This window comes from Xiphophorus couchianus, chromosome 23 (genome assembly GCF_001444195.1).
Source record: "Xiphophorus couchianus chromosome 23, X_couchianus-1.0, whole genome shotgun sequence".
Lineage (NCBI taxonomy): Eukaryota > Metazoa > Chordata > Actinopteri > Cyprinodontiformes > Poeciliidae > Xiphophorus > Xiphophorus couchianus.
This window is the reverse complement of record NC_040250.1, coordinates 22,778,875-22,793,482: the sequence shown is the minus strand read 5'-3', so window position 1 is coordinate 22,793,482 and position 14,608 is coordinate 22,778,875. Positions and strand designations below refer to the sequence as shown.

The following is a 14,608-nucleotide window of genomic DNA, read 5'->3' as shown; positions in this document are numbered from 1 at the left end:
AGACGTGGCTTTAGAGAGCAAGAGGAGGTGGGCTCCGCGTGCGGAAGCTTTTAAGATCTGTCACTCCGGGAAACATGACAGCGTCGCTAAAAATAATGCCTGCTTATAAACTCAATGTCAGGGGCTCGGGGCGTGTTGGGTGTCTACTTAAGAAACCGCAATCTGAAAAAAAAAAAGAAAAGAAAAAGACTCAGTTGTGTGCTTGCGCTCACGCACGAACGCCTTCAGCCTCGACGTTCCCACGTTTCAGCATCTGCAGGCGGCGTGCAGAGAATGGCAGGAGTCGACCCCTTCTTTGTTTCCCTGTATCTAGATGGATGTTCTCGTTGGGTTTTGTTTCCCATTAATTAAGCAGGAAGGGTGTTGGTGTCAGTCACTATTAATTTGAAGGCGATGATGCGCCCGGCAATGTTTGTCAGTCTTCCTTTATTAAGCCACAGTGTTGTCACAGAAAATCAAGATTAATTTGTTGAATTTAATGATGTTTCGTTAGGCAACTAATTTTTTTTTATTGTTTTTTTTTTTTCAGCTGTCGGCTTTACTGCGGTCGAAAAATCTATTTTGGAGGTACGTCTGTGAGAGGCAGGTTTAGATTGGGTGGCTGTAATTGGGTTTCTTCTTTTAAGCATTTTTTTTTTCTCTCTGTTTTAATTACTACGAAAGAGACGCTGATAGATGTTATTTCATTCGATTCACTTTTTATCTGCGTTTGCTTTTAATCTTACGCGCTTTCAAATAAAAAATCGTGTGAGAATCCATTTCCGGTGCCGAAACACAAGTAGACTAATGTCTTGATGAGATGAGATGAGATACCTACTAAAAGTTCTGTTCTGCAAAACCTTATTTATTTTTGTGGTATAATTGGATGTGAGTAAATTTGTTGACCAACATGGTTGACGCGTGCAGAAGCAGAAAAGCTGATTTTACTGCGATATTGCACCTAAAGCTTTTTCCAAGGTTGGAGTTACCCAAAAGTCTGGTTTCATCCAGTCGCCCAGACTTTTCTGTCCCTTGTTTTAAAAAATAAAACAGCCATTCTGCTCTGTGTGCCCGTGTAAGCCTGTGCATCCCCATGCCTGTGCCTCGTGAGGGTCTGCTAAAGCATCAGCGTCTGCAGCAGCGCTGGAATTGAAACCTGTTTACCACCCAAAAGTCTTGTTGTAGGCCATTTGCATTCTGGAATGAGAAACTGATTCAGATTCAGGGACGGTTCTCGAGCCCCATTATTCCCCGTCACTTTCAAATCGAAATCAATTTCCCCAGCTCCTGTTATTCTCCTCTTGGGCTAAAATATTTGTGCTTCAAGTGTTGCCTGATGAAAGCGTTTTTTTTTTTATTATTATTGTTTTTTTTTTTCTTTTCTTAACAGAAGCTCTAAAGGACCTGTGCTTGGTGAGGTGGGAGGTGAGCTCCGTGTGCCTCGCGTACGTCTCAGTGAGACACGTCGCAAATGCGAGGCTGACGAGAGCGGTCGGCGCTGACCTGAGCTGACCCGCAACTGCAGCGTTCGCACAGAGCAACGTGCGCGTCTTAAACTGAACATCGCCAGCGTGAAACGCGTCCACGAGAGCAGGCGGGCTCACCAGCCCGAGAGCACGTCTCTGTTGCGGGGCCACGTTTGCTGGTGATGCGTGCCGTCTGAAGAGCTGCACGATCAGGCTGGCTGAAATCTGGCCCTGCCTGCTGGTAGCTGAGGGGGGACACTGATCTGTCAGCGAACCATGCAGACAGCTCTTAAGAGACTCTGGGCAATGGCTGTTTGTGGGCCCTGTTTAAAACCCTCCCCTGTTGCTGAGGCTTAGTGTCACTTAAGAGTGTGAAAGATGCAGCACAAACGGCAGGGACTCTTAACTGGATGCCTGCCGGCTGTAATGACGAGCCCTGCTCTGAAGAAATTACAATTCCGTCGGTCATTTAAAAGTTCAGCCGGCAAATATAACCTCCTCGACTGGTCCAAAGTTAACGCTTCGACTGGACTTGTTGAAACCCTGAAGTTATTTTTGGGACACGGTGGGAATAAAATAGCAAATAAATCGTTTTTGTTTATTTTCCTTTGGAATTGTCCTAATAAAAGGTATAAAATCATTAGAGACAGTGCAGCTGTTCACTCTGTTTGCATTGCCATGACATTTGCTCATGTTTTATGTCTCAATAGAGCTTTTTTTTTTAAAAAAAAAGCTACTTTCTGTATGTGACTCATATGCATTTGCACTACAATAAATAACAATAATAATAAAAAAACAGTTTGTGAGGCTTTGGCAAAACTAACAAGGAACAGTTTGTCGAAAACAGTTTATATTTCCATGTGAAATATACGGTTTTGTATATTTTCATCACACTCCCACTCTGTAGTGTGTTTAACCAAGCATTATAATTAAAATATACATGATGGGTCGGCAGTAATATGAGGGTTTAAAGGCTAGTTATAGTGGAGCTGAACTCATCCTGTGGTTGTTTATACATTGTGAAACAACACCTGACCTTTCTTCCACTGTGAAATGCTCTAAACAAAGTCCTTCCTCCAAGCTCTGCGTTACATGGAAAATATTATGGAGGGTTTTATCATATTTGTTCACTTTTCCAATTAATCTATTTCTATATATAGCATCAAATATTTCTTAAGATAAAATTCTTAGCGCTTTTTGAATCTCTAAATTCACTGAGATGCTGCCATGTTTTTGGCTGATTTTTTTATTCATGCTAACAAGCGTTGGAACAGAGGTACCTAATAAATTGGCCTGTAAGTGTATACAGCATTATGGTTGCGTTACCTGTTTTTTTGTTTTTTGTTTTTTTATTACTCCCCTTATTGGATTTCAAAATTCATTTAACAAATGATCAAGCTTTAATTAGCCTTTTTAATCAATAAAATAAACTGGGAATTTAAGCCCACACTTCCTTGTTTAAATAAAATCAGCATAATGAAAAAAAAAGACAATAATTGAATTTGTTACTAATTCTTAATTAAACTCGCCATTATAATCAAATTTAAAGCACTAATAACTTAAATTGATTGAAGGATTTTACTGCTCTGAATGGCAGAGGTGAGTAATATTTTCTACTATGGCACAAAAGACAGACAGCAAAAGCTGCTAGAAACAATTAATAGGCTAGCAGTGGGAAATCAGAAACCACCCACCCATGTGTTTTACCCAGAAACCTACTGGGATAACTGATTGTTCTCTGGGTTATAGAATAAAAAATGCTAACAACTAACAATTTAAGGCCCAGATGTTGCACCCAACTTCACCACATCCCCAATGCATGTCAACGAATCAACCGAATTTGCTAAATACTATGCGAAGTGGCAAGGATGACAACTATTTCCAAAACAAGACGTCAACAGTTTATGTCTCAGATCTGGCGCAGTATTTCCTGTGTAACTGAGTAGATGGGATTCAGGCCATCAGAACTCCAAACAAACGGTTCATATCCATGCGTTAAATAGTTACACATGGATTTTGATGACAGTAGTCGTGAGAAACTTCTAAATTTTCTTCTAGGAAGTCGCACGTTACTGTCGATTTTTGCCAACTTTGAAATTTGAATGTCCAACTTTGTAAAGTGTGCGTAACAAAACACAGATCGTGTGAGGAAATTTTGATCGATAACAAGTGACAAGAACAACACAAACCAAGACTCTTTGTCATCGGATTTGGGTCTGATATACTTTATTAGGGAGCAGGTGAAGATTCTGCCTCCGAAGTTGATGTATTAAAAAACAAAATGAAAAAATGGGCAAATTAGAAGACTTGACACTTTGAGTATCAACCAATCAGCCAGACTTTATTCACAAAGTATTCTTACAGTAGTTGAAATAAGAAACAACCAAACATCAGCATAGCAAGAAAATCCAAACTAGTTTTATGACATCAATGGTAGACAACTAGAATAAATTGTAATGTAAAATGTATTATTGACCAAGAATAAACTGTGATGACTATTGACAACTAATCAAAATGTCTCCAATAACTCAGCTTCTGTCTGGATCCCCCAGTCAGCATGCTATAATCTACATTTTGATTTTTAGATAAAAATCTTAAAAATATATTTTTTTAAAAACTGCAGTTTAACAGATCTCATATACCGAGATACACACCAGAAACTCCAAAACCTTGAACGTTAATACCTCAAGTTGTCCCAACTTTTCACATAGCAACACTGTCATACCAACTTTGTTGAGAAAAAAGGTGTGAATTTAAATTTCAGTAGCTGGAAAAACCCAAACAGTCCCACTCACTCATCATCTGCACTGACACGGGAACTGATGAATATATAAATCTGTCTTACAACAAAAAACAGAGCATACTTCCCTCCTTATTTATTGGTCCGTGGCTGGTATCTTATGGATTGAGTAGTAACACACAAGACACAGAGCTGGCCATTATTCTGCTGCAACTCTGGGGCTTCATAACTCAATAAGAACATGGCTGTTGGTGATTTATGCCGAGGACCAATAGAGCCTGCACATAAATCAACTAGAGCTCACCTATCGCTTTCACTTACTCATGCTAGCTATTATTTATACTGCCACTGTCTGGCCCTGCATGATCAATAACCTTAATTCTAATTACATTTGGAGCAATCACCACTTTGAATGTTGAAACAACACAGATTTACGTCAAAAATGTTAATCAGAGGCGTTCGAATGAGCGACAGGAGGGGAGGAAAATCCCCCAGCAAGGTAGAGAGGCAGGAGAGGAGATTTGTGATTAAGCCAGAGGGTAGTGATGAGAAAGCTAGCGGCATATGGGATAAAGTTTACCAGAAATACCTGAGATCAGAGGTAATCTGATGTGTTCAGGCAAGGGGACAATGCTGTGCCGAAGAGAGGCCAGGACCGGATGAAGAGAAAGAGGATCAGTCTCGACAAACAAACAAAGCTTTTATCCACAGCCGGGCCACCTGTGGACTTTCTCCGTAGTTGGGTATCGCCGCTCCTATCGCCTGTTGACTTGGGGTGGATTTGAGACAAGGATCAGACCAAGGCTGAAGTCAAAGTCTTGTGTTCATAATGCCGGGTGGATGCCCAGTGGAAGCATGTTACGAAAAGGTCCCAACCCCGCCGCTGAACCTGCTGTTTAACTTCAGGAACAAATGCAGCATTGGGAATGATGATTTAAAAAAAACAAACAACAACAACAAAGAAGCATTTCTCCGTGGCAGTAACATGATTGGGGTCTGTGATCACATCTTCGCAGCAAGGAGAAGAGATTGTGCCTGTGACTGTGCTTGATAGATGGAGCGTGAGTGTTTGCGAGCTGTTTGCTTTTGATCAGAGCTGATACGAGCCAGGATGAGAGGACTAATCTTCCTGGCAGGACACGGACAAGGGGCAAGACATGACCCTTATCCTCACTGGTGTGTCTCAAGATGGGTTTTTGTTATTTGGTCCACCAAAAGAAAGGTAAAAAGCACATAAAGTCAACAGATTTGCTTTTAAATAGCATCTGGTTATGCAAAAAAGTCACAACACATGGTTCATGTTATTTTTTCTTCATTTATTTCATTCATTTATTTATTAAGGGTTGCCCAACACACAAGTGTGTTGTCCATGTGTGTCTCTGCATGAAACTTTGTGTCCTGTTTACTGCAGAGTTGAGGGTTTTCTTTAATCTAGAGCACTGCTGTGGTGACACACAAACAGAGGTGAGAGTGAGGTTAATTGGATGAAAAATACAACGAGGTGAAACAAAAGGTCACCTACCAGGAAGAACTGGAAACACTGAAAAAAAGTCAAAAACCTACTTTATGCAACTTTACTACTGCTAACTTTTTATCTTTGTTTTAAAGGTTCTGATGGAAATGAAGATGACCGAATACAAACCTGTAAGATGACCAAATTGTTTTTATTTTAAACAAACTTTAATGAGCTAATAAGTTAAATAAGCAGTGCTGTCAACTTGACGACTTGTTATTTTACATTACCCCATTTGAACCAGAAACACAAACGGCTTATTGTTACTCCTGTTGGGAAACAAGCACTGTAATACCAAATAATGCCCTGGTGGTGGGATAACACAACAGAAATCATGATCTTAGGAAACTATTATGATTCATACCTAATATTTACAGTGCATGGTAACCTATGGCTAGAAAACTGAAAGAAAGCCTTTTTATCTAGAAACTATAAATCATAAAAATCGTACCTGTTAAGGTAAACATTTGTTACAATTTACATTTAAAAATATAACCTCAAACATTAATAATCAGTGAATCATCATTATAAATGTCACAGCAATCAATACTATCTCTTAATTGCTGTTCCCACTGATATTTTGACATCTTATCTTTGTTAATGGGTTTTTAGTCTTTAAGTTTCACAGGCCTCCTTGTCTCTTTAGCTCCCTCCACAGATTCCCTATTAGATTGCAGTTGAGACTCTGACTGGCCCACTCCAAAATATTAATTGTCCAGCCAATAAATATTAGTAAAATAAAACAAAACAAAAAAACTGCATTAAACCTACATCTCCAGTATAAGGGGTATGAATAATATTCGGTATAATTACAATTATTTAGAAAATCATTATGATTTAAAAGCTGACATGATCATAATAGTCTCAGGAAATCTTCAAATACAGGAAGATATGTATTTTACATGATGGTAGCCCAGTGAAAAGCATTTACAGGCAGGACTTCCTTCCAACTGCAGTCAGGATACAAAATATTGTTTGTGTCCAGCCTGCAAGTGGGTCAAAGTAAAGGTTAACAGCTAAACTGGAATTAGGAAAGCAAAAAAAAAAAGACAAAATAACCATTAACCTTTCTAGGGTCACTTCACACTGTGCACAGCTCAGTGTGAAGTGTTGAAAAATATAGCGTTGAAAGAATAGACAAGAATGTTCAAGTACTTATAAGCATAGTTAAGGTATATTTATCAGTGTTTTGTTTTCCCCCCATCACATTATTATAACATAACTTCTACAATTTCACAAATAAGGTAATTTTTAGCAAGATCTAAGACAGTCGGTGGCTACTTTAAAAAAACATTTTTTTTCACTGAAGAGCAAATAAAGTTTTAGCATAGTAGGGCTGTCTGCTCAGGTAGCCAGTTTGCGATTAGCTGCTTAATGAAACATGCTGGCTTTCGCTTGTAAAGGTGTCATTTCAAAATTACAGTCTCAGTTTTCACACCATGACTGTCCAAATTGAAAAGTGTTAAACTAAAAGTGGACTCAAAACTCTATCCACCCTAAAAGCATGAAATACATGTTTCTATACATCAGTGTCTCAGCAGAGTCTGCCTACAATCTCCAAAATACCTCCCAGCAGATGCGTTTCACATGCCCTTACATCAGCTTTTATCAAACAAGATTTGTCTCCTGTTTGTTAAACTAATTGGCCTTCATCCTAAACTTGAAACAAATCATGTCATGCATTCTATTATAAATCTACCCCAGTGGAGGTGCTTGTCAATAACAAAGAGAGAACGAGAGGAGTGTGTGTTGGGGTGAAACATAGTTGCGTGGCAGCGGGGGCACAGAGCAGAAACACATCATAGTTGTTGTTTAATTTGATGATGTCTCCAGCGAGAGCAATGTGGGCGTGCAGCTGGCTCAGATCTATCTTCCCTCTCTGTTTTCCAATGTGTTTTTAACCACTAGATCATTGTAGCAATACACTGGTGGTAGCGTTCCGGCGTTACCCTGCCTGCAGCATCGATCCTCACAGCTTCATTTACAACGCTATGGATTTCTGCATCGGGGAGGAGGGGTGAGAGACGACTGAGGACAATGACTGACAGAGAGAGAGAGAGAACAAAATACATTATTTAGGCCTATTGGCTTTGTTTGCCAAAGTTTAGTATGATGCATTATGGGGAAATTTGAGCTCAATTAAAAGGCTAAAACAAATAAATAAACGGTTGTGTTTTTTATAATAATAGAAATGGAAAAATCATGTTTTGTTGTTTACCGGAAATAAAGGAATTTATTTCTCAAGTTTTTATGTTTCAACAGAGTGAAACGTCTTTCACTCATATTTTCTTTATGCACATTAATCAGAAGAAAAATGCCAGAGAATTTTGGAAGAAAAGGACTTTCTTCTTCTTTTGAGTTGAAATCCATCTCTGGATTTGTAAAACTGTTTTCACTAATTTCAGATTATGTTCAAGTGTCTCAAGAGAAGAAAGAACACTGAGATTAGGAATGTTTTAGGTAAAATCTGTAGCCTGTGTATAATAATCCATTCCAGGTTTGACCATCCTAATTTCAGTGAGGGGAAATAAGCATTTGATCTAGTCATGATTTGTCAGGTTTCCCCATTTTTAAACAATGTAGAGATTTGTCGTTGTGTTCATGTGTCTGGTACACTGTAGCTGAGAGACATCTTGAAAAAAAAAATCCAGAAAATCAATTTGTGTCATTTTTAAATAATTAATCCTACAACACTGCAAGATTTTAATTCATGTGAGCACACTGTGTTGCTCATAGTAACCTTTGAGACAATTCCTTCTCACAAAATGTTTTGAGTGTTTCTCTATGACATTGGGACTGACATTAAAGTTCCTGGTTTTGTTATTCATATTAATGAAGGTCTCTACTGTGGATGTTATCTTGATGTTTTATGTTACTCTTATGACTGAAGTTCAAGAAAGTCATGTGAACAAACACTTAATTCACAAGCTCAGCACTTTATGCATTCCTCTAATTAACCTTGTACCAATATATCAATGTGTACTTTACAGGGGCATTGCATCTACATATTTTATGTTCAACTTGATTAGATGACAAGTGTTATTCTCTCGTGAATATTAAGATGCAGCATTTACACTAAATATTGTACAAAAGTAAAATTACAAATGTTGCACTAGAGTAATGCTGTGGCAAGTTATATTCAAATAAACAATGTTTATCATTTAGTGGAAAGCACTTTGCTCATCTGAGTGAGTTCCATTTTTTATTATAAAAATTTAAATATTTTTTAGATGTACATTTCAAACCATTTATATTATTTTTCATTCCTAACATGGTCAAAGGGAACTATACCTGGTTTGGATATTTTTCAGTAAAAAAAAGAAAGAACATTAATTGGTTAAAGACAAATTAACAAGTCTGTGAGAGCCAGAGTTCTTGCTGATTGGTAATTGATTGAAAACTTGTTTTGTACTTTAAAGTGCAAATTAATCATTCAAATATCACATAATTTTAATTCCTGGATTTATTTTTTTATCATTATTTTTTATTTTTGTGCATTTTGTGTCTCACAGTTCAGGAGTAGCTGAGATTAAAATTATAGACCTCTTCATTCTTTGTGAGTGGAAAAATTTGAAAAATCAACTGTGTTTCAAACGCTTATTTTCCCACTGCACTGTGGTTTTTAATGTTTTTATTAAAATATGTTTCTAATGCTTCTCTTTTCACACTTGGACAAATTTTTTTGCGAATCTAAATCTTCATGTTACCAAGTTTCTGACTAGTGTAGAACTACCCAGTGTAGCTTTTATCAGTGTTAGTAATTTAGATTGTGAACTCGACATGATCAAAGAGAAACTGATTCAGTTTTTAATGCTAATGTTGAGGCTAACTTTTGTTTCATTAGTAGCATCAAATGGATTCCAGAAGGAATCCATTTTTATTTTAACTTTTACAAAAAACATAAAATACCTAAAACCGTGTGCAATCCTATTGACGTGAAAACAAACTGCTGTTCCTATGCATACCTAGAAGTGTGTGACTGCTGAACTTTAGGTGAAAGCTACAACATACAGTTTAGGTCAATGTTTAGTCACACCATTTAGATTCCATTGATAATCTACATAACAAATCGTGGATTACCAACTAAATTCAATTAATGAGCCCATTCGAAGCATTGCTGCAGACTTACCCCCTTCCCCCCCGACGGATAATGACATCACATCCATTATTAATGATCATTTATGAATGTACAAACTGTATATTGATGTAATTTGAGTGTTTGCACGTGAAAAGGGTCTGCTTAATATCTCTAGGGAGATTTATAATTCATTAAATCTCTTAAGCTTTAGTGACTCAGCCTCAACAGTCCTTCACTTGAGGAAGCCTGGGAGACGGATGACAACAGAGCTCATCAGGTCAAAGGTCAGTCCACCGAGGCGTAATTTAACATGAGGAAATGAATGAGCCTACCACATTTACTTAACACTATGTTGTTCTTTTTAGATATTTTTGTGTGTTTGCACTGAAGCAATGTTTTCCTTTGGTCTGTTTTGTGTGGACCCAATTAAATGATGCAGGGACTATTAAGTATTGAGTTACTGCTTGATGAGATCTGCAGCTGTTAAATGTGTCATGTCCACTTGAGTTTGTGTACTTTTTTTGTTTTTGGACAAAGCTACCAAGGCCACTTGATTCATCTTGGAGCACTGAGTGTAAAAAAAATAACTTTGCTCATGAAGAGCTGGATTCTTGCAGACAACACGCGGTGCATTTGAACAAGCTGTACCTTTAAACTTCAAACACACAGGAATAAAAACATAAAACGGCTGCCTGGAACGGCCTTTACAGCTAATTAGATCCAGACCAACATCAGAGACGGTCGGTATCTCCCCGTTTTCTGTTTGAAATGGGGAGGACAGGGGGAGTTAGTAGGTAGCATCAAGTAAATTCATTAATTACCCAAATTTATTTTTTTTTAATTGCATTTAAGACACTTATGTGTTTCTCAGCAGTTACCACTGGAGATGACATGGTTTACTGCTCTACACTGAGCCTCATGAACAATGATTTCTTAAACATTCTGTCATTTCTATATTTTCAGAGAAAGGCTTTCAGTACGAAATTGCGCCACAATAGTATTAAAAACAAATTTGTACCTATAAACTTTAACAACTTAGATATTTCCTTCTCCTCTTGTAACTTTGTATTGATCTATTACTTAAATCACCCATGTCAATTAATAAAGCATCCCTAAACTTACGCCGAGGTATGGAAATGTCCGGAAATGTTTGAGGGGTATGACTCATTTTTCAAAAGACTGTAAACATCTGGAGTTTGGTGTTTACTACAATGCAACTCAGGTAAAAAAGATACAATCCAAAAGATGAGTAGCTCCACATTTAGATACCACCTTCTCTTTGATTTGAGGAAAAGCATTACTTATACTTTCACTGATAGCTCAGAAATTCACTACAAAAGAACGTACGATTATGTTTGAATGTTATCATGTCTAAGTGGTGTCAAGAAGAATAATTTACTCTGCCGATTCTTTTATTTTTTTTCGCCCCGTACCATGGCAACTCGGTTTGAATACAGCAAAGGTTCCCGTGTAGAAACGCACTCACTCACAAACGGTGCCTGTAGCTCAGTGTGAACGCAGAAACCGAAGGACGTAATAAGACAAAGGATGACATTCAGACAAAGGTAAGGGCTAAAAGAAGAAGAAACATCTAAATGACAATCTGCGGTTCAGAGAGACTGCAGAATAACAGGAGGTGTAGGGGAAAATAAGAGATCCGTTTTGATATTTAATTGAAATTGATCCTTTAGAGCAGGTGAAAATTTAACAACAGCCATATCAATACATACCAGGCATGATGACTGTGCTCACCAATGAGCATTGACACCAGACTGACTTTAGAGTCTATAAGCCGGTGAAAGTAATTGCAAGAAAGAGGGAATACTAACACAACACGAACCGATCAGGAGGGAAGGCAGGAAAGTTTTTATATTCCTTCAAAGATGATTTATTTATCCACCTTATGGCAGCACCACCTGTCAGAGCCAAACAAACCAACAATATCCTTAATAATGGAGGAGAGGGAAAGGAGGAGATATTTGGTTTGAGCTCATAAATATGCAGCTTTTATGATGCATCAGTAGACAAGTTCTTACTATGATTTATCACAGTTGGCTGTAATTGATATTTCTGAGTAAGGTCTCCTATAATCTGCTGCGCCTGAAAAAAGTATTCAGAGTCCTTGAAATTGTACACATTTTGTTACAAAAGTCAATTATTCTGTTTTGTGATTAAATCATTGTTTGAAGTGGTGATGGAAATACGTAGAAGCTGCATGATGGAAATAAATATTTACTGGAAGGACTTAGAGTAACAGGCATGGGAGGCACAGGAAAACAACTGAGTAGACAAGTGAAGCAACAGGAGCATGGGAGAAGCAACTCGGATTAATGGACAACAAATGACTAAAAAATCTGGTGAGGAGGTAAATAAGTCGACTGGCTTTTAAACTATTAGGAAGGTAACTGTGTGGCATGAACAGGAGGTGTGACTATTTAGTGAAATGCAGAGCAGCGGAGGAAGAATCTGATCAGGGGAACTGATAGAGCGGGCCAAATAAACACAAAAATGAACCCAGAGTGAACTAAAAACGCCACAAAAGGATCCCACTAACATAAAAGCGATGGAAACTAAATCTAAACCAACACACAAAGAGATGAACACTAAGAAACAACAGAGTCAACACCAAGGAATGTCCGTGTATGGAAGAACAATATTGTCAAAGTTTAACAACCCAAAGTTTAATTAATACTGTACAAATGGTTTTATTTTGTTCATTTTCTAAGTTCACTTTTCTTCGATTAACACTTATGAGTGTTTGAAATAAAGTAAAAAAAAACAAACTGTCATTCACATTTCACATGTTTAGTTTGTCCCGAACATAATTTTTTAGCAAACTAGATTTCTTACCTTTATTATTCAGCAATAGCTTTTTACGTCTCTACCATAAAAGTCAGACTAGTGGAGAGGACAGCTAACATATTTTTTATGTCTAGTAGAACAGTACTTACAAAATCTTCATCGCTTAGGTTACAGTTTTTATTTCTATCCCAACCCTGTTTCGAATGTCATTACACCTTTATCTCCGACCTGTCTGCTGTTTTGTTTGCTCTTCATGACACTGTGTGGTCACTAAATGTTCTTTTGCACCGAGTTGAACTTTAATGATTAAACTCAGTCATGTAAAAGTGTCTTTTTTCCCCACTAGCTGGCCATTTTGGTGCACACAGACAATCACATGCTCTTTCCATTTCTCTAACCGTATAGTGAAGCTAAATAATGCAAAGCAATTACCTATTAATAGGAGAAACGGCGGACTGGAACTGGACTTTAACTCAGAACGTTGTGTGTGTTCCACAGAAAAGTACATGATGCGCGAGTGTGTGTGTGTGCTTGCCGCATTGTAACTACAGACGTGTCCATTCTGTGTCCCCCGGTCTCACAAAAACCAGCTGTAATGAGCGCAGATGAAAGCACAACATGAAAGGAGAAAGGATGTGTCATAATGTGTGATATGTTCTTTCTGTCCCCACCTCTGCGTTTGTCCGCTCGTTGGTGTGCTCGCACATATGTGCCGTCGAACATTTAGGCACACACATGTGCCAACGCAAACGCCGTGAAACTTAACAAACAAAACTGGGAACGCCAGCGACTAAAGACAAAATCTGCGGCAGCGGAACAAAAGACAAACCAAAAAAAGAAAGAAAAAAATGCCATCAAGACACCCGCAGCAGGCACCCATTGTGATTAATGAAAACAAATATTGGGAGAGAGTGGGGCACGGGAACAGAGAAACAGCACAAACAATGGAGCAGACAGCCTAATGCGTTCAGGGTTCACTGACAGCCCTCTAGTGCAGAATGGGAATAATGGGAGGAGAGAGGGTGTGGCATGGAGGAACAAGAGAGGGAGGGAAAAGGAGGAAAAGAAGAGGAAACAAGAGCAGAAAGGCAAAATTTATCCAACCCCAAACACATCCACATACACACACGAGCAGGCGATCAGTGCTGTCAGCCTGCTTACACAGCCTTTGTACAACTGCCTCTTCTCCTGCAGGAGGGACTGTGTCGCTCACGCAGACATGCCAGCCACACACACACCCACCCACACACGCCCACGCACACTCGATGCCGCAAATACATGAATCCATTTTGGGCTGAGTTTAAAGGGGTTAAATGTTTCTGTGGCATGTTTGCGAGCGCCGGGCTCTCAATGTCACGCCTCACCGGGACACTAAGCCTGTCGCTGCAAAGCAACGACAGTATGAGGCGACATAAAAATCGCATGCATGCATTCAGTTTGACAGACAGCTTGTGCTTTTCAACTGCTATTAAACTGGACAAGGCCAAGGGCTAATCAATCATCCGTTTTGTTTTGTTTTTTTAAGAAATGTTTAAAACAACTGTTGTTTTTACGCAATATTAATACAAATGTGTACATTTCTTAGACTTTTTCAAAGAGAAATATTTATATGTCTAATGATAGTTTAATTTCAGTCAATAAACATGTTAAACTCTTAATGTTTGCATCAACACAGGCTAATAAAAGGCATTGGGTTTGTGCTACTGCTTTACTTAGCATCTAATGTGTAACTTGCTAATATAGACAGGACATTATTGTCATTCTTAGTGAAACAGTCCTGTTGCAGTAATTCATTTTATCCTGATTAGTTTCATCTTTTTATCCATAACATTAGAACAATGAGCTGCATTGTATCTCATTGGAAATTTAGACCAACACAAAGCAAGGCATAATGACAAACTGGAATTGGAAAGAAACTTATGAATTTTATTTTAAATGTGTGGCATGCCTTAATATTTTTCCCACAGGCTCAATACTTTCGTCCCTGTTGCAGTAATTGATTTTGGGGTATGTCTCCATTGTTTCATTCT

The 14,608-nt window shown here is 38.3% G+C and overlaps 1 long non-coding RNA gene across 1 annotated transcript; it reads right to left on the bottom strand.

Moving 5' to 3' along the window:
* Nucleotides 1-5,527: 5,527 nt before the first annotated feature.
* On the bottom strand, nucleotides 5,528-13,512 carry LOC114139622 (uncharacterized). Its single transcript, XR_003594480.1, has 3 exons — nucleotides 13,250-13,512; nucleotides 7,648-7,739; nucleotides 5,528-5,627 (listed from the first exon to the last, which is right to left on the bottom strand). It is a non-coding gene; the product is annotated as an uncharacterized LOC114139622 (long non-coding RNA).
* Between the last annotated feature and the right edge of the window lie 1,096 nt (nucleotides 13,513-14,608).